General features: G+C 42.3%; 1 long non-coding RNA gene across 1 annotated transcript in view; it reads left to right on the forward strand.

The window, feature by feature from the left end:
- The window catches only part of LOC109491973, a 30,845-nt gene extending 19,467 nt beyond the window's left edge, over positions 1-11,378 (forward strand). The window contains exon 5 of the long non-coding RNA XR_006586307.1: positions 7,523-11,378. This is a non-coding gene — a long non-coding RNA (uncharacterized LOC109491973). The remainder of the gene's footprint in view (positions 1-7,522) is intronic.
- Positions 11,379-12,743: the final 1,365 nt, after the last annotated feature.

Genomic DNA, 12,743 nt, shown 5'->3' on the forward strand with positions numbered 1-12,743 from the left:
CATAGACTCCATAAATTCTCTGATTTAGAACTGCCAGGTACCTGATTCCTTTTGCACTCTGACCCTTTATAATCTTGAGGAAAAATATACTTTCACTTTCACCATGAATTTTATGGCCATTTTTTTTTGATCACTTGATTACTCATATCTTGCTTGTTGCTGTCTCTCCTTAACCCCCAGTGCTTTTCAGTGTAAATTAGTTTTGCTCACAAGTATGCACATTTTGGTATATTTCAGGGACATGTTATCCACTGCCTTCGTTCAGTCAAGAAATCCGGATCCTGTTCCCACCATGCTTTCGGCCTTTCTCCTCTATCTTGACCTAGTAACTGTTATTGTACTCATCACCTGAGCTTCATGGAGATTCACATGGTCAAGTGCATCTTTGTACTTGACATTTTATTTTTTATTTTATTTTTTTTTCAACGTTTATTTATTTTTGGGACAGAGAGAGACAGAGCATGAACGGGGGAGGGGCAGAGAGAGAGGGAGACACAGAATCGGAAACAGGCTCCAGGCTCTGAGCCATCAGCCCAGAGCCCGACGCGGGGCTCGAACTCCCGGACCGCGAGATCGTGACCTGGCTGAAGTCGGACGCTTAACCGACTGTGCCACCCAGGCGCCCCTGTACTTGACATTTTAATCAAAGGATATCTTCCAAGGAAGAGTACCACTTGAGGGGTTCCTCAAGTCTCAGTGATGTTTGTGGGATATTTACCTCCTTCATGGAAGTCTATTCTTACCTCAGGTCAGAGGGTTGAGTCCATCATGCTCCTTAATTCATGGTACGCCGTCCTCATTGGTCCAGTTGAAGACTCTCTCTTCTTTCATTTACTGATTTATTGTCTTTTATTCTCATTCCTCAGTCCCATTCTTCTAATTAAAAAAAAATTTTTTTAAGTTTATTTATTTCTTTTGAGAGAGAGAGCACAAGAGCAGGGTAGGGGCAGTGAGAGAGGACAGAGAGAATCCCAAGCAGGCTCCTCACTGCCAGCACAGAGCCCTACGTGGGGCTCGAACTCATGAACTGTAAGATCATGACCTGAGCCAAAATCAGAGTTAGACGCCCAACTGAGTCAGCAGGCACCCCCCCACAACCATTCTTCTCTTTAAATGAACAACACTCTAATATATGTGATGTGTATCTTTTTATTTGTATGTTTTTTATAGAATGTATTATGTTAGATACGTGTATTTTTCATTTATATATGTGGCCAATTTAAAAACATGTAGCTTACTATTTTTTTTAAGTTTCATTTTTAAGGGGGTGCCTGGATGGCTCTGTTGATGAAGTGTCCAACTTTTTTGTAGGATTTTATTATTTATTTATTTGAGAGAGAGAGTGAGAGGGAGGGTTAGCGGGAGAGAGAGCATCTTAAAGCAGGCTCCATGCCAAGTGTGGAGCCTGACGTGGGGCCCGATCTCACGACCCTGAGATCATGATCTGAACTGAAATCAAGAGTCGGGTGCTTAACCGACTGAGTCACCCAGGTGCCCTGGTATCTGAGTCTTGATCTCAGTTCAGGTCTTGATCTCAGGGTTGTGAGTTCAGGCCCCGTGTTGCGCTTCACGATGGGTGTGAAGCCTACTTACAAAAAAAAAAAAAAAAAAGATTTTATTTTTAAGTAATCTCTACATCCAACATGGGGCTCAAGTTCACGACCCCAAGATCAAGAGTCTTATGCTATATTTTATTTTATTTATTTTTTTTAATTTACATCCAAATTAGTTAGCATATAATGCAACAGTGATTTCAGGAGTAGATTCCTTAATGCCCCTCACCCATTTAGCCCATCCAGTAACCCTCTGTTTGTTCTCCATATTTAAGAGTCTCTTCTGTTTTGTCCCCCTCCATGTTTTTATATTATTTTTGCTTCCCTTCCCTTATGATCATTTGTTTTGTGTCTTAAAGTCCTCATATGAGTGAAGTCATATGATGTTTGTCTTTCCCTGACTAATTTCGCTTAGCATAATACCCTCTAGTTCCATCCATGTAGTTGCAAATCGCAAAATTTCGCTCTTTTTGATTGCCGAGTAATACTCCATTGTGTATATATATACCACATCTTCTTTATTCATTCATCCATTGATGGACATTTGGGCTCTTTCCATACTTTAGCTATTGTTGATAGTGCTGCTATAAACATTGGGGTGCATGTGTCCCTTCGAAACAGCTTACCTGTATCTCTTGGATAAATGCCTAGTAGTGCAATTGCTGGGTCGTAGGGTAGTTCTGTTTTCAATTTTTTGAGGAATCTACATACTGTTTTCGAGAGTGGCTGCACCAGCTTTGCGTTCCCACCAGCAGTGCAAAAGCAATTGTCTTTCTCCACATCCTCGCCAACATCTGTTGTTGCCTGCGTTGTTAATGTTAGCCATTCTGACAGGTGTGAGGTGGTATCTCATTGTGATTTTGATTTGTATTTCCCTGATGATGAGTGATGTTGAGCATTTTTTTCATGTGTCAGTAGGCCATCTGGATGTCTTCTTTGGAGAAGTGTCTATTCATGTCTTTTGCCCATTTCTTCACTGGATTATTTGTTTTTTGGGTGTTGAGTTCAATAAGTTCTCTATAGATTTTGGATACTAACCCTTTATCTGATATGTCGTTTGCAAATATCTTCTCCCATTCCGTTGGTTGCCTTTTAGTTTTGCTGATTGTTTCCTTTGCTGTGCAGAAGCTTTTTATTTTGATGAGGTCCCAATAGATCATTTTTGCTTTTGTTTCCCTTGCCTCCAGAGACTTGTTGAGTTAGAAGTTGCTGTGGCCAAAGTCAGAGAGGTTTTTGCCTGCTTTCTCCTTGAGGATTTTGATGGCTTCCTGTCTTACAAGAGTCGTATGCTGTATTGACTGAGCCAGCCAGGCGCCCCTGCTTACTATTCCTTTTTTATTAAATACTATGGTTCTAAGATCTACCTCCAGTGCTGATGTACATCTAGTTTGTTGCTTCTAATTGATACTGAGTGCTCCGTTGGGTGCATCCCCTACATTTTACTTTTTAATCCACCAGTTATAGGTAAGTAGGTTGCCTCAAACTTACTCTCAAAGAAAACATTTGCAATGAGCACCCTTGTACATCTCCCCATTCAACATGTATGAGAATATCCCTTGGATATAGGCTCAGGAGGGAAGTCATTGGGTGATAAGGCACATGTAATCTTAATTTTACTTAGTATTGCCAGATTGGGGTCCAGAATGGCTGTACCAGTCTGTTCTGACACTGGCAGTGTGTGAGTGTCCCTATATTCCATTATCCCCAACAACATTTAGCATTCATTAGCTTTCTCATTTTTGCCGATATTAAGGGTAAAAAGTAATGTAACTCAATTTTAATTATATATTAATGCAACGGAAATGCTGCGGATGGAGCCTTGGGTTCTCATTGACTCAGACCTCTTCTTCATATCTCACACCTACTCAGTTGTTAAATCCCATCTGCACCTCTCCCAAGCCCATTTCCTCCTCTTTTACTTTGCCATGATTTGGGGGGAAATTTTTCCCTTTCACTATTGCAATTCCTTCCTAATTTGTTTCTTAAAAAATTTTTTTAATGTTTATTTATTTTTGAGAGGGAGAGAGAGTGTGAGTGGTGGAGGGGCAGAGAGAGGGAGACACAGAATCCGAAGCAGGCTCCAGGCTCTGAGCTGTCAGCGCAGAGCCCAATGTGGGGCTCGAACCCATGAACCGAGAAATCATGACCTGAGCCGAAGTCCATTGCTTAACCGGCTGAGCCACCCAGGTGTCCCACTACTTTGTTTCTTAGTGTCCAGACTCCACCCTGTCAATACATTCTATATCTGTTACTAAGCATTCCAGAAGCAGGGCCCTTTGAGGCAAGAGTGAGGATGTTATGAATGAATAATGGTGAGGATTTTTACCCTAAAACTCTGAGTCAGGGGTTAACAAAGGTTTCCTTTCTAGCAGGGATCTCTAAACTTAATGAAATGTCAATCAGAGATATTACACCCCTATAAATCTCCACAAGGGAATTTCTAAAAGGTGATTATCACACCCTCACAGAAAGAAAACTGGGACTCATTAAAGAGTTTACTATGTCTGAGTTTGGAATCCACTCTTTCGAGTCGGAGCAGATAAAACCCGCCGATCATTAGCAGGTGCCTCCTTCCTTTCGCGTTTCTAAACGTTGCTTCATCATGTTGGGATTCTTTAATAAGTCCTGAAAAACCAATTCAAATTAATTAAGCCAAAAAAGAATCGGGAGGCAGAAAGGGAGGGTTAATTATGATAAAAACACAAATGTATTTCACAGAACCCAAGGGGGAAGTGTAGGCAGAACTCGGGGCGATTTGAAAGCCGACAGAGTAAGCTCTGCAAGACGTCTCGGTTCATTCCTCTCCTAAGTGCTTCTTGCTCCGGTCCTCCAACCGTGCGGCCGACTGTCACTGCCCCACAGATTCCAGATCTAAACGCTGCAGGTGCCGCATCCCACAGAGACCAACTTAATTCTCTTTTGGCTTCAGGATTATCTCACTTTGCCAAACACTGTAGCTTTCTGTCCCCCAAGAGGCCTGATAATACAGAAATGAGTAAACAGAAATGAAGCATTGCTAGTGACAGACTTAAAAATTTCAGAACTGCTGGGTAGAAGTGGGGGGCCTTCATTACTTCATCCTCTTGGATGTTGGATTGTGAGAAACGATATCCAGACCTGATACGGGTTGTACCCGGAGATCCCAGACTCAGAGTTGGATTCAGGGGTGTAACAGAAGTTACATGTGACTAGTGAGTTGGAGGTGGTATGTGGGTTATGTTCATGGGCCATTTGGGATTGCATGTGTGAGAAGACAGGCGTATGTATGCTGAGCAACTCAGGGGCAGGCTGGGGGAACGTGATTCTGTTTCACCAACATTCCTCACTTGAGAAGTGGCACATATCACTTCTGCCCACGTTCCACCGGCTCGAACTCAGTCATATGACCACCCCCACCCGCACGGGAGGCTGGGAAGTGGACCCCAGATGTGTTTCCAGGAAGAAGAGGAAAGAAATTCATGAGTGTCTGACCACTCTCTTCCACAAACACCTTCCACTTCTACAAAATGGCTTTAAAACGCTTTAAGTTCCCAAAAGTCTGCTCTGTTCTCCCCTCTGCTCTGAATCCGGATGGCAGAGTATCTGTTAGCAGAGCCTGGACATAAGAGTTGCATGAATTAGTTCTACATGGTGGGGGTGGGGGGTAGTGCTTTGTTGCTGAAGAAAGGGAAAAAGGTAGGTGCTTGGGGGAGAGAAAAAAGAAAAATAGAGAAATAACCACATGGTGTTTATTCCCAATCTCTCCTCTCAACCTATTGAAGAATTAGACTTCTAGGCTCAGAAGTTGATAAGTTCCCTGTCTAAACGTGAGGTTCAAATACCTGCTTTATCTCAGTCTTAAAATGGTGGGCGGGAGGACGAGATGAAGACTTAAGAAGAAATGTCATTCTGTTCACAGTTCAGGACGTCCAGCCTAACCTCACAGGGGTCTCTCGGGGCCTGTTTGTGAGCCCCCATCAGCTATTTTGGAGCCGCTGCCTGTAGGCTGTTTATCTAGGAGTCAAAAACTGTGTACAAATGTGATGGGGAGAGGTGAAGGGTTCAGGATTTATAATTGAACCATTAATTAGAACGTGATTTTAAAAAGAAAACAATGTAAATATGTCCATTTCAACCATAACCTTGATGCCTTGATGCAAGTATTTTTATTTCCTTGTGTTTCTTTTTGGTCTTTATTACCTTATGTAAATACATTAACATTTTTAAATAAATTTATCATTTTTAAAAACAATGTTATAACCACCTGCACAAAGGAAGCCTGAGGAGACATGACAACTAAATGTAATGTATTCTGGATGGGATTCGGAACGGAGGAAGCTCATCAGGCAAAAACCAAAGGAAATCTAAAGTGTGGACTTTGGCTAATAATAAGGTATCAATATCGATTCATTAATTGTAACAAATATACCATACTGATGTAAGCTATCAATAATATGGGAAACTGGGTGCAAGGTATATGGGAACTCCCTGTACTATTGTCACAAGTCTTCTGTAAATCTCAAACTGTTCTAAAAAATCGAGTCTATTTTTAAAAAGACTACATTATTATTCTATCCAGTAACTTTTTTTAGTGTTAGACATCCATTCTGTTTCTGGCTTTCCACTGTTAAAAATAATGTTCTCTAAACATCCTGTACCTTTTAAATGAATTCAGAATCAGAATCCACTTCAGAGAGAACCGAGAAGTAGTTAAACTCTAATGATTGCTCCTTCCCCTTCTCCAAACATTCAACTACAGTTTGCCTCTTAGACACCTGTCTCCCCATAGCTTACAGTACTTAATGCCACCTGCATAATGAGTGCTATTATAGTCTCTAGAATGAATCCTGACCCAAGCAAACGATATTTAAACAGTTCTGGCCCAATACTCATTGACTCAGCAAACATCTATCACGCACCCACAGTGTGGCAGGTGCTGGTGGTAAATAGGAGGAGCTCTCTGCGGCACATATCCATTTGACTTAGGGTGAGGATATTTTAGAGGGTTATGTTTGTGGTCATCTGAATTTGAGGGTTTGCATTTTAAAAGATAAAGCCAAGTTTCATCTTATATACAGCAGTCTTTTCTTCAGATAGTTTTCCTCTTCCTTAACATAGAGGCAATGTCCAGAATATAAATAGTATGTCTTGGCTCAGAATGCATCTGAAATGAAAAGCCATTTTGGGGCATCTGGGCGGCTCAGTCAGTTAAGCTTCCAACTTCAGCTCAGGTCATGATCTTGTGGTTTGTGGGTTCGAGCCCCGTATCAGGCTCTGTGCTCTCAGCTCGGAGCCTGAGGCCTGCTTTGGATTCTATGTCTCCCTCTCTCTCTGCCCCTCCCCTGCTTGTGCTCTGTCTCTGTCTCAAAAAGAAATAAACATTGGGCACCTGGGTGGCTCAGTTGGTTAAGCATCTGACTTCAGCTCAGGTCATGATCTCACGGTTCGTGGGTTCTAGCCCCGTGTCTGGCTCTGTGCTAACAGCTCAGAGCCTGGAGCTGCTTCAGATTCCATGTCTCCCCCTCTCTCTGCCCCTCCCCTGCTCGTGCTTTGTCTCTCTCTCTCTCGTTCTTAAAAATAAACATTAAAAAATTAAAAAAAACCGAAAAGCCATTTTATATTGGTTGACATGATACAGTCAGAAGTATATTATAGTTTATTAAACTTGGGGCCCTATACAAAATTAAATCATGGAGGTAAATGAGTATCAGATCATAACTAAATCTTAAGAAAAAGAAGCCAATGAATGATAAATTCACCTCTTCTGATGGGAAAGCTTTGGGGGAAAAAGCCCAGGGAGAGGCAGATTCAGCTGGACTGTTCAGGAGTGGTGGGGGTGGGATGGAAGAGTGGCATGAAATGGAAGAGAGAGGATCCTGTAAAATATCAGGCCCCGGTCACATTCTCGGGCCCATGTGATTTATGTTGCATCCATCCCATCAGGAAGATCCTTTCATTTCAACCATTTCCTATGCTTTTCCCTGCGACAGGGAAGATGGAGACCTGAGATGAGCCATGACCCAGAGTAGCCATTACAGCATGTCCATGGTGAGTCACATCTATCTTGAAGGGGAGCATGCACAGGGTTTCCTTCTAAGAAGATAAATGGTACCAAAAGTTGGAGTCCTTTCATATTTTTTTCTTTTAGTGCTCATACACAATAATCTATTAACTTCTGGTTCAAGATAGAAAACATGAATTTGTCTTTTCCCACCTAAAAACCCATTACATGACAGGGAAAAAAAAAGATACAAACGAGAAAATGAGGGGGATATCAGTGTAACAGGAATATCAACACATTTCTGAGAGAAAGGAAGTGGATGGAGAAGTAGTTCTGATAATGCAGGGTGCAGGAAGTTGCACCCTGGAATGTGCTAGAGGACTGAGAGACAGAGTTGGGTAGAGTCAGAACCCAAGAGAACCATAAGGCTTGGAAACACCAGGAATGGCCATTGGAAGAAAGATGACTTGGGCTTGAAAACTGGGAAATAGATGGCAGTTCTATAAGTAGAACATTGGACCCTGCTTACATGCTCTCCCACCCCATCCCCACATCAAAACCCCAGCTAGCAGGCATCTGCCTCTCAAGCGACTGTTTAGAATGTATTTCCAATATCTGTACTCTGGGCAGCTGATTTCTGGATCAGCCTGGAGTCAAGCTCTCCAATAAACAAGCCCAGCACATATTCACAGAGCCCCAATCAGGTCTTTGTGGCTCATTCCTAAAAGCAAATAAGTATTACCAGATATTTGAAAGCCTGTAAGATGAAAGTGCTAAAAGAAGAAGCTGCAGTAATGAAAAGAATCACCAGGGGGCACCTGAGTGGCTCAATCGGTTAAGCGTCCGACTTTGGCTCAGGTCACGATCTCACGGTTTGTGGGTTTGAGCCCCGCGTCAGGCTCTGTGCTGACACCTGTCTGTCCCTGCCCTGCTCACGCTCTCCCTCTCCTTCAAAAATAAGTAAAAAAATAAATAAATAAAAAAAAAGAACCACCAGGAAGCAAGAATGAGCTCTGGAATTAAATATATAATTGGTCAAATAATTCAATAAAAGAATAGTAAGATAAAGATGGAAGATATGAGAGGATTTGCAACACTCGAGTAATAGAAATTCCCAATGGGTCAGACAGAGGGTGGATGATTATAAGAGTGGTAAGAGACTTGGCCAGAGCTGAAGGACACTAGTTGCCAGACGAAAAGAATCCACCAAGTTCCAAACACGTGAATGATAAATCTGTGTGAAATTTCAAAACTCCATGAATAAAGAGAAGATTCTAAAAGATTTCAAAGATGGAAGGGAGAGAGGGGACTTCCAAATTAGACCTGAAAACCAGACTCACGTGGGATTGCTCATCTGTAGTCGTAGGTACTGGAAGACCACAGAAGAATAAAACCTTTCGAGTTCTGATGGGAAGTGTTATCAGTCTTTTACTTTTATATCCTGTGAAGTGCAAGGGCAGACTAAAAACATTTTCAGACAAACAAGTAACAAGGACTTTTATCTCCAGCATAGTCCCGATGAGGAAATTCCTGAGGATGTACTCAAATAAGACCAGTGAGTAAATCAACAAATCAACAGACTTGGAATTCAAGCCAGGAGGGAAGTGAAAGGACAAGAACTCTGCAGCTAGGACAGGCTGGAGCAGGAGGATGGGGGATTACAGGAGGAGGGGGCTGCAGAAAGTACGGATTCCAGGGATTTGCTATCCTTGAGGATTTGGAGACACTTCAGGAGAAAAGCCATGTTTATTTCTAGAAAACTATTTTCTTCCATCTCTAAAAAAAATTGCTACAGAATCCTTCCCTGATGAATCTATTCTATAATTCTCTACTCAGTGTCCTTTCTAAGAGATTTTCAGGAGCTGGCTGTTCCAGCAGAACCTACTCAGAATTTGGGGGTGTGAGGCCTGAAACTCCCTCGCAGGCATCTGTTGACAAGAATTGCTATTCACAAGGGGGGATAGGCTTTGGAGCTGAGGAAAGTTGGTGCCTAGAGGAGAGAAAGGAAAACTACAAAGAAAGAATTACATGATACTTGTTTCCTAACTAGCTCAGGGTTCCTCTTCAATCAGCCATTTAGTCTGGGTAGGGCTCTGCCCTCAAGTCTAAGGAAGGAACATACACGCCAGGCTTAAGTCAAACAATGCATACTGTTCTCTAGTGACAACATTGGCTAAGGGGCAGTGCGTGCCATAAGATGTCCGATCACAAGGAATTTAGGACATTAGCTGGAAATGTTGAGGCAAAGATTTTCACTCTTTCCTGCCGGTCTTAAACCTGGAATGATGTAGTCTTAGAAGTTACTGGCTGCCATACGACAATAAGAGGGCAGAGAGAGCCTCTCTGTGGTTGAGACTGACACACAGTGGGGAGCAGAACCAAAAGATGGAGAGGACTTATGTCCTGATGATATTTTATAAGCTCCTGCTTTAAGCCACATCAATGGCCAACCCTGTTCTGGGACTTTTATGAAGTCCATAAACTCACTATCTGTGGAAGTCTGGGTCAAGTTTCCTCTTGTATAAAACAGAAATATTCTTACCTGATATAGACTTTATACATTTGCTTATTGATTTTCAGCTTTCTGATTGAACAGAATGTATTATGGCAACAGAAAAGGATATATAAATGCTTTTAACCTTGAAAATATAAAAATGAAAATACAGATGATAGAAACAGATGGAAGATGGAAGCAAAGGTAAATGAAGAACAGGGGCACTGATTTCTATAAATGTTGGGATCAAGAGACATAGTCTATAGGTGATGAAACAAGAAATAAAGGTGTAAGTTAGCATGTGAAATTACAAATGTCATAGGGGTGCCTGGGTGGCTCAGTCAGTTGAGCGTCCGACTCTTAATATCAGCTCAGGTCGTGATCTCATGGTTGGTGGGATCGAGCTCCACGTTAGGCTCTGTGCTGACAGCATGGAGCCTGCTTGGGATTCTCTCTCCCTCTGCCCCTCCCCCACTTGTGCACGTGCTCTCTCTCTCTCTGAAAAAGCACCAAAGAGAAGGGAAACTATTCAGGGGAAGTAAATAGGTTTAAATTGTGAGACTCAGGAGAAAACTAGAGAAGTTGAAGGGAAACCTTGAGGCTTTGTCTCTATCCTACCTTTGTGAAGTGTTTGCTCCTCTCTTTGAGCTGAAAGTTATCCTAAGAAGGTTGGGATTTCTTTTTCCTTTTGGATGATGCAATTGCAATGATGCTTATGAGTCAGGTCGTCAGGACATGCACACTTTGGAGCCCAGGGATGCTTAGCTGAGGGTTAAGAGAGAAAATCAAAGTGGAGACTTGGAAAATGGTGAGACAAAGCCATAACTAAACCGAATGGTTTGCTCTGACAATTTTGTCTGTTGGCATTGGTGGGAAAAAGGGAAAATTAGCTGAAAAAATGGAGGAGAAGTTGACTAATAATAGCTCACATTAGAGAAAATTAGCAAGAACTTTGGTAAAGGTAACTTGGAAACATGATATAACATACTCATAACTCCTTACACAATAGGGAGGTAAAAAAGCCAGAAGGAAAAGAACATGCTTTCTATGGCATCAAAGTGGCCTGAGACTACTCTAGCGTTGACCTGCCTTCCTCTGGCTGATGAGGGGCACTAGCTAGATTTTGACCCTAATACTTTTCCCCTGGAAGAAAGGCTAAGACTCTAGGGAAGAAACACACTGGTTCCATCTCTCGAAGCAGGAAGCATTTCACACTGAGCCTGTAGCATCCTGTCATCTACTCAAGACAACAAGGATGCACTCAGAGATACCTGGGCAGAACTGACAAGGTCTGAAACACCTGCTTAAAAACAGACCTGTGAGGAGAGACTGGCTGCCTCAGTTGGAAGAGCACAGAACTCTTGATCATGTTGGGTGGAGAGATTACTAAAAAAAACAAAACAAAACAAAAAAAAACCCAAAAACCTAATGAAACTTAAAAAACAGAAACAACAACAGGACTGTGAGTGGCCAAGGAGTCACCTATCTGAATGAACCCCAGAGAGGGAAACAGCGACCCCAGTGAATCAGAGCTCATATGTCTGTTAAAGAACTGTGAGTTCACAAAAATCCTAAATAGGGGAAGATTTCACAAAAGGAACTAAAGGTGGTGGTACTGTGCACACTAGTTTGCAATATTATTGATTTAAAAATTTGTATCAACCAGAAGTATATGAGTCATGCACTGGTATTTTGGCCAAACTCCAGAATGTAAGCTATACGAGTAGGTTTGAGGAGGAAAGAAACGCTGGAAAGACACAGGAGAAACATGGAAAATAGCTATCCATGGTGCTTATATAAGGTGGGGACATACTTGTAGAAAGTGAGGGTAATTTTGTAGAAGATGAGGGAAGTGCTGTGGAAGATGGAAAAATATAAGTAAAAGGTGAAGGGAAATACTGGGTGAGCACTGTTGAGCAGAGAGGAAAATCTGTATTAGAAGAAAGGAAGTATCAAGGTTAATTAATAGAAATATAATGCACAGGCAGCAAATTCAGATTTTTTTTTTAACGTTTATTTTTGAGAGAGAGAGTGTAAGCAGGGGAGGGGCAGAGAGAGAGGGAGACACAGAACTGGAAGCGGGCTCTAGGCTCTGAGCTGTCAGAAACTTGAGCTCAGGAACCGTGAGATCATGACCTGAGCCAAAGTCGGAGGCTTAACCGACTGAGCCACCCAGACACCCTGCAAATTCAGATTATTACATATGGGTCACCGAGTCCTTCTGAAGAGTTGGTCAAAAGGAGGAAGGAAATTTGTACATTGCTTGGAAAGTGAGAAACAGTCTGGGCTAACCGTGTCAGGCCGAGCAAACTCACAGTGTACAAAGTCAGTTAAGGTAAGAGAAGGAATCAGAGTTACAGGAAAAGAGAATGGTAGGTTATGAGAGAAATGTCAAGACATTAAAAATAGACTCCTTTTCATAAGAAGATAAAGATTAAAGAATTATGCAAACTAGGTGAAGGAATGAAAAGGATATGACAGTGTCTTAGAAATAAGCAGGCCTACACCGAACACCAGCAAAGGAAAACAGTCCCTTGCCAGAATGCAGAACCAAAGGTCAATGAGAAAACGGACTGGTCCACCTACAGTCAGCACCTACAAGACCTCACATCCAGTGCTTATACCACTGTGACCAGCAGGGGGCGGGTGTGCCCACTTAGCTAGGGTGGGAGGACACTTCTGTGCTTCTAGAGGCCTCCCCGCCCACAGAAGGCCC

Source organism: Felis catus, chromosome D1 (genome assembly GCF_018350175.1).
Source record: "Felis catus isolate Fca126 chromosome D1, F.catus_Fca126_mat1.0, whole genome shotgun sequence".
Lineage (NCBI taxonomy): Eukaryota > Metazoa > Chordata > Mammalia > Carnivora > Felidae > Felis > Felis catus.